We start from the raw sequence: 13,694 nt of genomic DNA, 5'->3' as shown, positions 1-13,694 counted from the left end.
TGAGTTTCAAATTTTAATTTTTTTTACTTTTAGAAAATGCTAATTTTCAAGTTTTCATACTTCATTTTCGTGTTTGTCTAGATATTTTCTAGGATTATTCTCAAAATGTGGGTATTTTTTTCTAGCAGATTTAAAACTTTCTTCATGTTTTTTTGTAGAAACTGTCTGACATTATTCTCAAAATTTCTGGGCCTCTGTCTCTTTAAGAAATGCCTGCTCTTTCTGAAGCTCTGCCTTCAGGAAGTCATCCAACATGGCTGCTTATTAATCCTTTAACAACCTTATTGCTCTGAGAAGCAGCTCCCATAATGAGCCAGTTCCACCAGGTGTTTGCTAAATGCTGCTGGCTAGTCTGCAGGAGCTGAGTGGGGGAGGAGCTGCGCCTCGAAGGCGGGACCAGATCCACCTGCACAGCTGAATGGTTGCCATAAAGATTAAAGGATTTATGAAATAATGAAACTCAAATCAACACTCCAGTTTGTTCTTGATGAGTAAATAACATCATAGCATCATAGCAACAGATAAAGATATAAAAAGTAGATTTTACATATTATTGCCCCTTTGTAGTTTAACACTCTGATACTAAAACAACCTGGATTATTTTTCATCTCCATTTGGCTCCTTCACTAAAATAAAAATAGACTCTAGTGGCTTTCGGGCGTCATGCCGTCTGAAGAAATCAGTTTATTTGGTTGATAATCAAGAAGATGTTTGGTATAAAAGTTAATTATTGCTTATCAACGAACACCAGACAGAAGAAACCGACACATCCAGCTGCGGTGTGATGAATTCAGATGAGCGTTGGGCTGAGCGCCTTGCAGCAGCGGCGCTCGGCGCTCGGCCTGCTTGGCGGTGCTTCCCCGGCTTCAGTTACAGCAGCAGAGTTGGTTGTGTTTGGCTGCTGGTGATAAGCTGCAGCTCTTTCATCTGAGGTGGCAGCGAACGTTACTGCGGTCAGACAGGAAGCTACCAGCAGCTCCCCAAGTGTTTCTCACTGCATTGTTCTGTCTGCATTCAGAAGTAAAACCACAGATGAGTTTCAAACAGCTTCATTAGCACTGATCAGAAGGAAGGGCTGTTTGGCTTTTACCGGATCGTTTCAGCGGAGACGGATTTTCAGCTGCTGGGTTTTGTATCGTTGGACGAAAGCGTTAATAAAAATGATTCAAAAAGTGGACAGAAGAAAAACTGAAGATTTGTTTACAGTGGTGTTCAAACAAAACATTGAAACCACTTATGGACATAGGATAGTGTTTAGGTTTACCTGCTCAGTAATAAAGAATTTTAATGAAGCCAATAAATCCTTACAGATCCAAAACATAAAGCAAAGTAGAAACTGAATGTCCAGATTGGGGTTACATTTAAGCGCGTATGCAGTGGCGGCGCAATTTGCTGACAGCTGATGATTTGTGTGGCGGGACAAAAAATCAATTCATCAGTTTGAAAGGCTAATAAATAAATTCATAAACACAGAAATAAAGGATATTATATCTACAATATCAGTATCTTTTAGTTTTATAAACAGGTGAAGTTATAGTTTTTTTACCATTTATTATTTTTTTAACTTATTTCACAAAACAAAAACATTTTATTAATTGTATTTTTCTTTACCTTATTAGTGTTGGCTCAATATAAGGTCTGTTTACCTGTGATGGAAAAAAGTGTAAATAACCCCGCCCCCTAAAGTGGGCGGAGCCAAGAGGCACGAGGGGCGTGGCCAGGTGTGGGGACGAGTGGAGGGGATGAAAAGGGGCAAAAGAAACTTTGTTGCTGTCACAATCACAGCATTTCCTCATGAATTACTGTTTTTATGTATTTCAGTTAACAGAAACATTTTGTTGGATTTTGAAGGGCTGATGTGAGGCAGTGGGTTCAGTAGTAAACACAATGAGCCTCAGAGTGAATCAGTGGAGCGCGGCTCCAGCGAGTCACTGAAAGTTCATTCATATCTGTTTGTCTAATCCGTAGATCTGCTTTTATCACCTCCATCTTAAATCTGCAGCTCATCCGACGCTGCAGGCAGCCAGAGGACGGCGCCTTCTCCGCTTTTCCTCCTCCTGCGCTGAGCTCCCTGATGAGCGCGGGGAAATGACTTTGGCGGCTGCTGCTAATGCCTTATAATTGGCACGAGGAGACGCTCACTCCGAACAATTATGAGCCGCAGGATCTCCAAGCTCCGCTGGGGGAGACGGGGACGGGTCACGTTGGGAACTTCAGCCTGCAGTGTTGTTCATATTTAGGAGCTTTGAAACAGGCAGCTGCTGCCTGAAGGCGTCACATTCAGGAGGTTTTCCTCACATCAGCGACCAAACAGCAGCTCAGGATTCACTGTAACCTTCATTTCAATGCAAATGATGTTCGCCTCTTTCTCCTCATCAGGAGAAAGAGGCAAACAAAGTTTGTATTAGTTTGATCAATTTGAGACTTTTACCTAAAAAAAACCCATCCAGCTATTTCCTGGCAATAACTTCACATTTTTTGGTTTTTACAAATTGAGCGTTTCTAAAATCGTCCTGATTGTTCGCTGTCGCCTAGCCACCCTTCCAGAGGTCCAGCTGATGGTGACGGTTTTCCAGCACTGTGACAAATTTTGCTGGTTGTGCAGGAGTTTTTTTTTTGCAGTAAAAGATGATATCTTTGATTTGAGATCATTTTAAATTGCTATAATATTAATGCAAAAACACATTTTAAAGGGTCAATAAACTTTATTTTCTAATAAACATGTAACACCAGAACTGGAAAACATTATGAATTTCCAAAACATATTAACTAAACATAAAATACAAATAAATCTAATCATAAATAAAAGGGCTGAAAACAGTCGGTCGACAGGATCAATTAACTTTATATTAACTCATTAATCGATAAGTTGATCTCTGATCCAAACCAGTTTTCTTTCATCGGAGGGCGAAAGTTTGGGTCAATATTTTATAAATGTGTTGTGAATTGGCTTTATGTAAATAAACTGAATCTAACTCCTAACCCTAACCCTTTAACCCTAACACTAACCCTTGGGACGGATGATTTTTAGTTTTTAAAGTGTAATGCAGCTTCATCCAGATGTTTTCTGTTCCACCATCCAGTTTAAGAGATTCCTTTTGTTTTGCACTGACTGGTTCAGCATCTTTTATCTCATCATTTATGAAAATATCCGCATTCTCATTCAGATGCAGCAGAGAAGATGCTCAGCGGTTCCGTTTGTTCAGAAATAAGACGACATATGAAGTGTTTGTGGTAAAGCCGCTGCTGCAGGCGCAGTTTCCCTTCATCTCGGCCGTCCTCCAGCTCTGTTTGTTGAGCTGCAGCTCCATCCATCAGCGCCCGCAGGGAGGTTCTCAGTCTGTCGCCGGCTCCTCGTCTTAAAGCCTCGTCTCTCCGCTGGGGAATCCGGCTGGAAGCAGCTTCCACGTCCCTCATGTGTGCTGCTGCTTTCAGCTCAGCGCCGCCGATGAATTATGGAGGCGAGCGTTACCGAGCGCATTCATCCCGTCTCCTCTTAGTTATTACATGGTTTAATTTTCATTTCAAAGGTTCATCTTGTCTCAGGTTCTGCAGGATCAGCAGAAACCTTAAAAAACTGTGGAAAAGGAAATGCATCCCGTCTTCGATTTGCTTTCCTCATAGAAAAGACACAAAGACGAAACAATGGTGTCAAAACTTGAGTCTAACAGCCGAGTGCATCCAGATTCCTACAGGAAACATGTAAAATCATGAGTGTTGATTAGAAACAACTTGTTGCATTGGCAGATTATTTCATTTTAACAATGTATCATGCTTTTAGTGAAATAATCTGGCAATGGAACAAGAACTTTTTCATCAATATTGAGGAATTATTGGCTCAAAATAACCTCCTTTTATCTTGCTGAGAGAACGAAGAATAGATATTTGCACAAAAACTTGACCAAAAATACTGGATCTTGTGCTTTTGCAGTGATCAAAGAAAAACAATGGCTCAAGCAGGTTTTTCATTTAATCTGTATACAATTGACTGATCTTCAGGAATATGTTCTTGCATTGCAATTATATTACTTAAAATGAAATCAGAACAATATTATCATTTATCAAGTTTCTTTTCTGGGATGATTTAGTCCTGGTCATGACATAATGATAGTTGCTATAAATACAGAAACACGTTTAGACATTACAAACTGCAGCTTTGCAGGTGGAATAGTTTTAATAAATACTTTATTCTTTTTTAACTGGATCTTTGAGATCACAGGCTGGACTTCCCGTCTGCTGCAGGTCAGGCTCATCAGGTGGGTCAGTGTGTCAGGGAGCGACGCTTTGTGACTGACTGCCCTCTGAGTTTGGGAAGGAAATTTCTTAGCTGCTCCTCAGAGCTGCAGAAGGATATCGAGTCAATCAAACATTTATTTTTTGTGGTTTCATAAGGCTTACCGAATGACTGCGCCATGAATTATGATTTATTATTTAAACTAACGCTTAAAACAGTCTGTAGAAGCATCTCTGTTTGCAACTAGTATATTTACTTGAGTTCTTGTTAGCAAGGATTTGCTGATACCTGCAGAGTCAGTCCAGTTTATGTCTAAAATTCATTGAAAAACAGAAACGGTTGACCAGAGTGCAATAATAAAGACATAGCAGTGAATGGTCTGTGCAAACTCCTGCTTGGACAAAGTGATCTCTACTTTGATGTGTGTTGAATCTGAGACGGCCATCTTAGATTGGTGGCTGTGGATTTTAAATATGGAGTCAAAGATTTACCTGCTGGGCTCCACATGGACCATTTGAGCAGAATAATATGACTTCAGTCTTCTGTGATGCGTCTATAAATTAGAAAAGATGAGGAAACAAATTAGATTTGCAAAAGATTTTTGAACACAAATATTTTCTTGAAAGGGGCAGTACCGTGTTTTTATAGCATAATCAATTAGCTATGTTAGCTTCAGCTGTTCTGAAAAAGCTACATGTGTCAAGTATGACTTAAAAGTAATTAGACTTCTTAAAATGGGCGTCTGTCTCTTTAAGAAACTTCTGCTCGTTCTGAAGCTTCGGCTTCACAAAGCCATCACAACATGGCTCCTCTATTAACCCGGGAAATAATGACCTCAGCAGCTCCACCAGGTGTTTGCTAGTTGCTGTTGGCTAGTCTGAAGGAGCAGAGTGGGGGAGGAGCTGCGCCTCGAAGGCGGGGCTAGGTCCACCCAGGCGTTTTGTACAGCTGAAATGGTTGCCATTGAGATTAAAGGATTTCTAAAACATCCATGAAAATCAAATCATCGCTGCAGGAATGTTTCTGATGAGGGAAAAACTTTAAAACATGATGTAAAGCTAAAAAACAGTTGATTCTACACAATACTTCCCCTTTAAAATGAAATATTGTAACAAAGTGAGAAATTAGACGTTTTAAAGAGAGTATCATGGTTTGTTCAGTTCTGGTCTCATTAAGTTTTGGGTTTCTTGTTTAAATGGTGATTTGTTTCCTGAAACAGGGAAGTTCTTCCTCCTCTCGTCCTGCAGATCCTCTGCTAACAGGAAGCTGCGGTTTGTTCGCGTCTCTCTGAAATATGAAGGGAATGTTTGTGGTTTTTCCTGGAGGATTAATTCTGCCGGACAGTCGAGAAACAACAGGCGTTCGCTGCACAGCGTTTTTCTGCTGATGAAGGTTTTTGTTTTCCAGATTTAGACTCAGATGATCAATGAAATCAGGCGGATCGTTTGTTTTTTTCTGTCCTCTGCCGCCTGCGTGACTCTGTGCACAGTGTTCAGGTTTTCCCCTGCGGTGGGACGCAGACTTTACGAGCTTTATCTCACACCATCAGGAGCAGAGGGAGGCTGACTGCTGAGTGAACCCCTGAAAATATGGTCTGGTTCTACTTTGTTAAGTTTATCTTCACTTCCAATCACAGATAGTTTTGGTTGTGGTGATAAAATTATGAGAAAGTTGCAGCTTCCAGTGGATTTGAGAAGAAATAATTTGTCACGTTTTCTGAAACCATGCAGTCGTGTTTTCACATCCGGAGGAAGAGTCGCTGTGAAGTCAGCCACAGTCTGGGCTTTTCAAATATTTTAATTTACTTTTAAATGAATAAGGCTGGTTTCAATGTTTCATGATTCAAAATCGGGCAAATATCCGAGAAATGCTACACAATAATCCGAAATTAAAAATAAGTTTCTGTTTATTTCTGTCTTCCAGGTCCGTCAGCAGCTGTGAAGAAGACGCACGCTTGTAAGTTTACTTTTTTATATAGGAATATGGATTTATTTATTTTTTGCACTTTTATGAAATATTTAAGTCGTTTTCTAAGAAGAGCAAAGATAAAACAAAATTTCGGCCGTAAAAATGGATGTTTATTGAAGTGAAGAGGAATCATTTCATCTGGTTCTAAAGCTGGAAAAACCTGATGTGGTGCAGAATTAACCGTCAGAATAATTGATTACGACTTTATCTGTTTCCTTTTGTGATAAAAGATGTTTTTTATTCCATTTGTTTTACACTTGAACCTGACCACAAACACAATATCACAATATTGGTATAAAAAGTCTTAGAATCTACAAAGTAGAACAAATAAAACAAAAACTGAAGTTAATAAATTTGTACATAAATGGGGAAATTATTATTACAGAAAGTTACAGACAACCCTGACCATTCTTTTCATAAGACTGTCAGGAAAACAGAATGTCTTCAGTCAGAGGCTTCTTGAGAGTCACTGCAGACAGACTGCTGCAGGAGAGCTTTCCTGCTCTATGAAGAATCTGAATTAATGTACGTTCATTTAATTTCCCTTTGGGATCAATAAGGTAGTTTAGAATTTGAACATAAAACAATGTGTAACTTTTAGTCTGTAGAAAACAATTCATTAAAAATAAGTTACACTTTTGTAATAACTCTGAGTAAAAGATTAATAAAAAAAACTTTCTCTGATTGGCCCAGAGGCTTGTGGGTGGGGCGTTCGGAACGCCGGGGGCGTGGTCAGCGCGATGACGTCACCACCACTCGCGTCCTCTTGCTGTGCGCAGCAGCCCGAGGATGACAGAGCGGGAGGAGAGCGGCGCGGCTCGCACGCAGCTCCCTCCACCAGTCTGGATTATCCTGAATATGTATTTTGTCATTTCTGCCATGAAAGGTGAGTTCTGCCGGCTGCTGCTGCTCCGGGTGTTTCTGTTGGTTCCTGTTGGAGCCGCTGGTTGCTGACAGCGGCGCCCCGCAGCGCCCCGCAGCGCCCCGCAGCGCGACCCGCGTCGCGCCGCTTATTTTGGGAGTCAGACTTTAAAGGAGAGAGACGTGAGACGGTGAATGTTCTGGAAGTGTTTCTCAGGTCGAGGCTGTTTTGGTCTGAATCTCCTGACTTCCTGTGCGATCAGCTGGAGATTCAAACTAAACTGCTGCGATGTATTTTGTGATAACGGTAAAAGTCACGATATTTGATGCAAAAGTTAATTGTGATAAACAATAATATTACTGTCTCAAGTTTTATAATGGGAATAATGCAAGAACATTTTCCCAAAGATTAATAAACTTTTCATTGTGATGACACTGAACAGGAAGTCATGCTAAATAAAAAACAAACAAACAAATGAGCTGAGTCTTCAGAAAATGACTCGATGAGACCAGACTGAAGATTTTATCCTCCAGATTTTGGTATTAAAATAGGGAAAAGTAAAATGATAGATCATGCAAATGGAAAGTATTGAGCTCGTTTGAATCTATTAATTGATGTATTGATTATTCGTCAGGCCGATGTTTGACTAACTGTGTGTCACAGTAATTACAGCCCCACAAACACAAATAATGCACTAGAAAAACATTCCCATGTTTAATCTCCGTCTCCAGGATGCCGGTGTGATTTGATAACTGCATTTTTAAATTCATTGGTTCGTTGAACAAACAGTGGAGAAAATAATCAAACTAAGAATCCCGACGATAAGGAAGTTTTGTTTTATTAAACACCATTGATTGGAATTTATTATGATAAATGATCAAATAAACAGAAGAAATACTTTGTATTACTTTGGAGTTTTTGCATCAGTTTTGTTGTTGTTATTTGCAAAGCAGTGAACAGAAAACAGGCTGATGGAAGTTTGTCCAGGTGTGAGCAGCTCCACTGAATCAACAGAGTTGCATATTTTTTGAAGTGCATCTTGTGCTTTCCCGTCTTCAGATGGTTTTTTCTGTTGTTGTAGTTTGTGGTCTGTAAAGAGACGAGATGCTTCCCGGTGGTTTTCCTTCACTTTGCTCTGATTTATGGAGGGAATGTGCAAAGAGAGTAAGATATTGACCACTGAAAGCCTCTCAGCTGAACCCCATTTCTTTATTCTTTTTATTTTTAACTGAACACTAATGTTTTTTACTCTTCATTTTTATTTTTTTATGTTATTCATTTATTTATAAACAAACACCATTTCTTAATTTTTCACCGTATTTCTATAAGTTGCTACTTTTTCTCCCACACTTTGAACCTTGCAGCTCAGCATTTTTTATTGTTTTAATTATTTTTATAATGGAAGTTCTCTTTAATAAATCTGAACCATCCCTGGAGGATAAACTAACTTCCTGTTGAAAACCGTTTCAGTACGTTGAGTTTTGCTCCTGCAGGTTTTGCTGATGGCGTTTTGTTCGTTTTCGTCCCGTCCAGAGTTTCAGCAGCAGGAGGCGTTCAGCCAGCTTGTTATGTCAGAGGATTACAACAGCCAGGAGATTATTTAACTGTTACTGGGAGGAAGAGGATGAGGAGGAGGAGGAAGAGGTGACATCATTTCAGCCTCAATAACTAAAATATGAGAAAATGTATTTATGACCGTAGAAATATCTCCCCTTCAAATTTATTCCTTCATGTTTGGCAATTTTCAATAATAAATCACTGAATAAACATTTAAAGTGCAAGAAATGAACTGAATAATAAAATAAAGTCACATTTTGACAATATTACCAAGAAAAAGCTGATGTTGCCTAAAATCGTGCAGAAGAGCTGATTTTCAGGATTTATCCACATCCACATGCAGCTGTTGTTATTCAGGCTTAAATGGGAACAAAATGTTGTCATCCAGGAATTATTCATGGCTTTGCTTCATATGTTCTTGTTTCTTAAGCCTCTTTATTAATTAATCCAGCAGTTTGCTTGTGGTGCGTTCAAGTGCACCCAGGATTTACCGACTTCCATCTTTACTCTGATGGTTTCTGCAGCTCTCGGTTTGCAGAGGTGAGAAAAGACTCGGAAACTGAAGGCAGATTTGAGGCAGGAGGCTGTTTTTGTTGTTGCAGGGAAACCTCGACTCGTTTCAGATCCTCGGCGCCGTCTGCGCAGCCGTCTTTGATCTGAACGTTATTATTTCTTTAGAGCTCAGTTTGAGATAATTTATCCATCAGGGAATCGCTGCGCCGAGCTTCAGCGTTTCTGGAGTGAGCAGCGGTGGCTGTCGTGAAGTTCTTCCTGCTCATTAGGCTCCACTTAGCGCCGCTATCCTGTTAATTACACTTTCTGCAGCAGCATCCGAGTGCAGCGTCCACAGGGAGCAAATTTTAAAGTTCAAGTGTTGGATGCAGAATAAATCGTCTGTTTCGAGCTGCTGCACGGCAACAATATCAGTTTACTGGCTTATCAGCCTGCAGGCCATCGGATAAAGAAGGAATCTACAAAGGTTCATGAATGCAACGGTAAAATGGGAAGAAAATGCTAATTTCAAAAGATTTATGAGGGAAACAAACAGCTGATTTGTCTGCATTAATTAGTCATCTGCATACAGGTGGATACAATTGAATACATATGTGAACGCCAAGTGGACCAGAGACCGCTCCAAAAGCAGGAAGTGGACTGCAGCGCAGGGCATTCTGGGTAAATACAACCAAAACAAATGCGTTAGCTTAGCATTAGCGAAAGAAATGTCTTGTGGTCTTTAACTGAAGACGAGAGAAATCCTACAACCGCTAAAATCTGACGCCTCCATCTGTTTCCATCTGGAAGGAAGTTTCACTCTGTGTCTTCAGAGGCTTCTGGGTCGTTTCCTTCAGTGGTTCTTGGTGCAGCGCCCCCACAGGCCAGGAGGGGAACTGGCTGGTTTGACTCAGAGCAGCTGGAGATGGAGCCGATGTTTTAGATCTATCAGACTGTCAGGTGGCAAAACATCCTCAAAGGAGAAAAACTCTTAGATTCGCCGTCAACCTTCCCAAAACGTGACGTGAAACTGTCTTTTACTGCAGTGGTCAGAGAAACGGTCAACACCTGCAGAGCAGGTTGTTTCAAGCTTTTTTGGAGCAGAAACTTTTTAACGTTGCTGATGAGTTTTTACTCTCGAAGCTTTTATATTTAATATTGTGGTATAAAACCATTATGATGTCGTTTTGCTGCCTCGTTTTAAACATTCAGTCAGAACAAAAAGTTCACACCAAACCCTTTGACTTTATTTCAATCCACATCTATAATCCTAATCCTGTAAAACAGCAAGATCCTGATGCTGGAGAAGCAGATTCTGCCGTTCAGCAGTCGATTCTCTGTCTGATGAACAAGCTGCTGCTTCGGCTGCTGACCGTGTCAGAGCGTCGTGTGCGCCGCCATCAGTCCAGATCCTGGCTGAAACTGGCTTCAGCGCGGGAAGAAAAAACATTAAAAGGATGTTTGGGTCGACGATGCATCACTTTCAGACAGAGGTCTGACCTCCACACCTGTTCAAAGGTGACCTGGATGTTCAGGATAACCTGAACAAAATGTTACAAAATTATTCTTGGAAAATGAGATTTTATGCTGATCAGTTCTGCCTCTTTTAGGGCCTCTGTCACTTTAAATCCAAATGAGCTGCTGCTGGCCACGCCCCCAAACTCACACCTGAAAATGGCTGCAAACAGATGAGCGCAGGTGGAATCTCCTGCACATCCAATTGGAAAGCAGCAAGAGGTTTCAATTAATTTTAATTTTAAGTGGTTAGCTGTTCATGCTAAAAGCAGAGCAGCTGTGGACTCTGGCTAATCAGCAAACCCAGTTCTTGGTTGGACTTGTGATAAAAGACACTGAAATTAAGATTAAGCTAATGCCTACGCTGAATTAGGCAGTGGTTTAATCTTAATTAAACCAATTATAGCACATGGGAACCGGGATTAGAGAAAGCAGATTTGTGACGTTACATTCTGGAGGTTTTGAATTGGCTCGTTTTCCAGGCACCAAAAAACATAAACTTGTCTCCAAAAAACAGCTTGATGGTTTTTTAAGAGCTTCGACTGTTTTTAGAAACAGTCGAGACTCAAATGGAAGAACAAAACGTGAATTTTGCATAATAGGTCCCCTTTAATCTGTAGATAAAACTCAGAAAATGTCTTTTTGCTCCTGACTGCAGTCTGGCTCCGTCTCAGATCTCCTCTCAGTGCGACTGCAGCAGCAGCAGCCTGGGAAGACTCGATGGAAGAGCGATCTGAGCGGAGGGATGATGAAAACCGGAGCAGGTCCAGCAGCCCGTGCTCAAAGCCATTCAGTCAGACAGCGGCTCTGCGTGCGCCGCTGTTTGACGAGAGTTTTCGCTGCAGATTCAGGAGCAGAACATGAAAGTTTCGGGTTGGGCTGACAGACGGCGCTCTGACGGCTGACGGGTCATTAAAACGAGTTTCCCTACAGATTGACTCGTGTAAAAACTCACCAGAGAGGAATCGTACTTTTTCAATCAAAACTCTCAGCTACATCAGACGGAGATGTTCTCAGCCTGAATTATGTACAAAAAACAAACCCTGAAAAGGAATAAATTCATTATTCTAATGTTTCACTGAAGTTTAGAAAGAAATCCTCTACAAATAATATGATAATGAATAATATAAACACTGAGAGACGATGCCACAATATTTTGTGGCATCACTGTAATAACAAAAATAGTGATAGAATAATTTATCATTTCTTTCAAAGACATCAATTAAAGGAAACACAAATACTGTTAAGAACTTTTCTAATACACTTCCTTATAGCACCAACATGACGAAGTAATCACATTTCCAAATTTGATTTGATAACCAAAATAAATTTGATTTGTGGAATAAACAGTGGAGAAAATAGTCAAACTAACAAACCTGATGTTACAGACAGTTTGGAGATTAACTGGGATTTATCAAAGTGATTAATCAAAATTATGATACAAAATTTATCAAAATAAATGATATGGTAATTAAGCCTGTCACATTAGCAATTAAAGTTGATTGATTTTTGAGAATGTGTTCATTATTATTATGGCATTATTAATATTTTATTACTTAGAAATGGTCTAAAAGCAACAATATTATTGTTTACAGCAATAACTCGCAGGGCAATTCATTACCCAGTAAATATTTTTATTGTGAAGAGTTTAATTTTATCTGCATTTAAATGTATTTTCAAAATTATTTATCAGTGGAAAAAATAACTAAGAAACCTGACAATCCTGAGTTTCCAGATTTTTTTAAACAGCATTAACTGGATTTTATCGTAACAATAAATCAAAATTACTATAATAAGAGATGTATCACGATAAATGAGATCCGATAAATGCCCAGCACTATCCCTTTTTATTTCAGCTGCAGTAGATTTGTGAATAAATAATGTTTTTGTTTATCTAAATGCGACCGAACCCAAGGTTATGCTCAGACCCCCACCTTCCTCTCATCAGTTAGACTCCTCTTCCTCGTCGGATGTTTTGTTATCAGCCGGAACAGAGAAAGCGGCGCGGCCTTCAAGGCTCGGCGGCGCCGTCCGAGGGGGAGGCTGCTGGATGCGAGAGCCCAATCAGAGGTCTGCAGCTGCACGTATAAATATCTGCTGCTCCCACATCGACTCTAATTTTAGGCGGAGGCTTTGTTCAACATCTGCTTTGATGTTGAAATGCTGAATTCAGGCGGGATTAACGTTCGGAGAGCTAATTACAGCAGAGAGGAGGCTGCAGCGTCTGAGGCTTCGCCTGCGTTTATGGGGTTTTCATAAATCTGTTAATATTTTTTAAAGTTGTGTGAGAGCATCTTCCTGCCACATCTCATCCAGATGACGAGACTTTGTGCTCTGCAATGATTTCTGGATGGATGTTGATGCATGAATGTATCCCCTAGAGCTGCAAAGTTGTTGTAAAAAGGTTAGGAAGCTCCCACAACTTAGCATCCAGGAGCAGCAAAAGCCAGGCGGACGACTAGCTGGGAACCAAAGACCCGACCTAACGGCACTTCTATTACCCCGAGCGCAGGACAAGACCCGGAAAACAGAAACTCCACTGTGCTACAGTGCTTTACAAACATCTAACTGAAGCTAACGCTAAGATAAAAGAGCTATGCCAACATAGTATCTAGCTGAAGCTAATGCTAAGATAAAAATGCTATGCCAACATAGTGTCTAACTGGAGCTAATGCTAAGATAAAAATGCTATGCCAACATAGTATCTAGCTGAAGCTAATACTAAGATAAAAATGCTATGCCAACATAGTATCTAGCTGGAGCTAATGCTAAAAGTGCTATGCCAACATAGTATCTAGCTGAAGCTAATGCTAAGATAAAAATGCTATGCCAACATAGTATCTAGCTGAAGCTAATGCTAAGATAAAAGTGCTATGCCAACATAGTATCTAGCTGAAGCTAATGCTAAGATAAAAGTGCTATCCCAACATAGTGTCTAACTGAAGCTAATGCTAAATTGCTATACCAACATGGCATGTAGCTACACAATAATTAGCTCCACTGTTAGCGTATTAGCAGTTGGGCAGTACCGACCCGCTGTGGCAGCCTGGATGCATCGGGTCGGGC

The 13,694-nt window shown here is 40.3% G+C and overlaps 1 pseudogene; it reads left to right on the top strand.

The window, feature by feature from the left end:
• Window positions 1-13,694, top strand: part of LOC129356375 (nuclear receptor ROR-alpha A-like) — a 39,327-nt pseudogene that overhangs the window by 15,895 nt on the left and 9,738 nt on the right.

This window comes from Poeciliopsis prolifica, unplaced genomic scaffold, assembly GCF_027474105.1.
Source record: "Poeciliopsis prolifica strain line A6 unplaced genomic scaffold, Auburn_PproV2 SCAFFOLD169, whole genome shotgun sequence".
Taxonomy (NCBI): Eukaryota; Metazoa; Chordata; class Actinopteri; order Cyprinodontiformes; family Poeciliidae; genus Poeciliopsis; species Poeciliopsis prolifica.
Note: the sequence above shows the minus strand (reverse complement) of the source record. Positions and strands in the feature narration are given on the sequence as shown.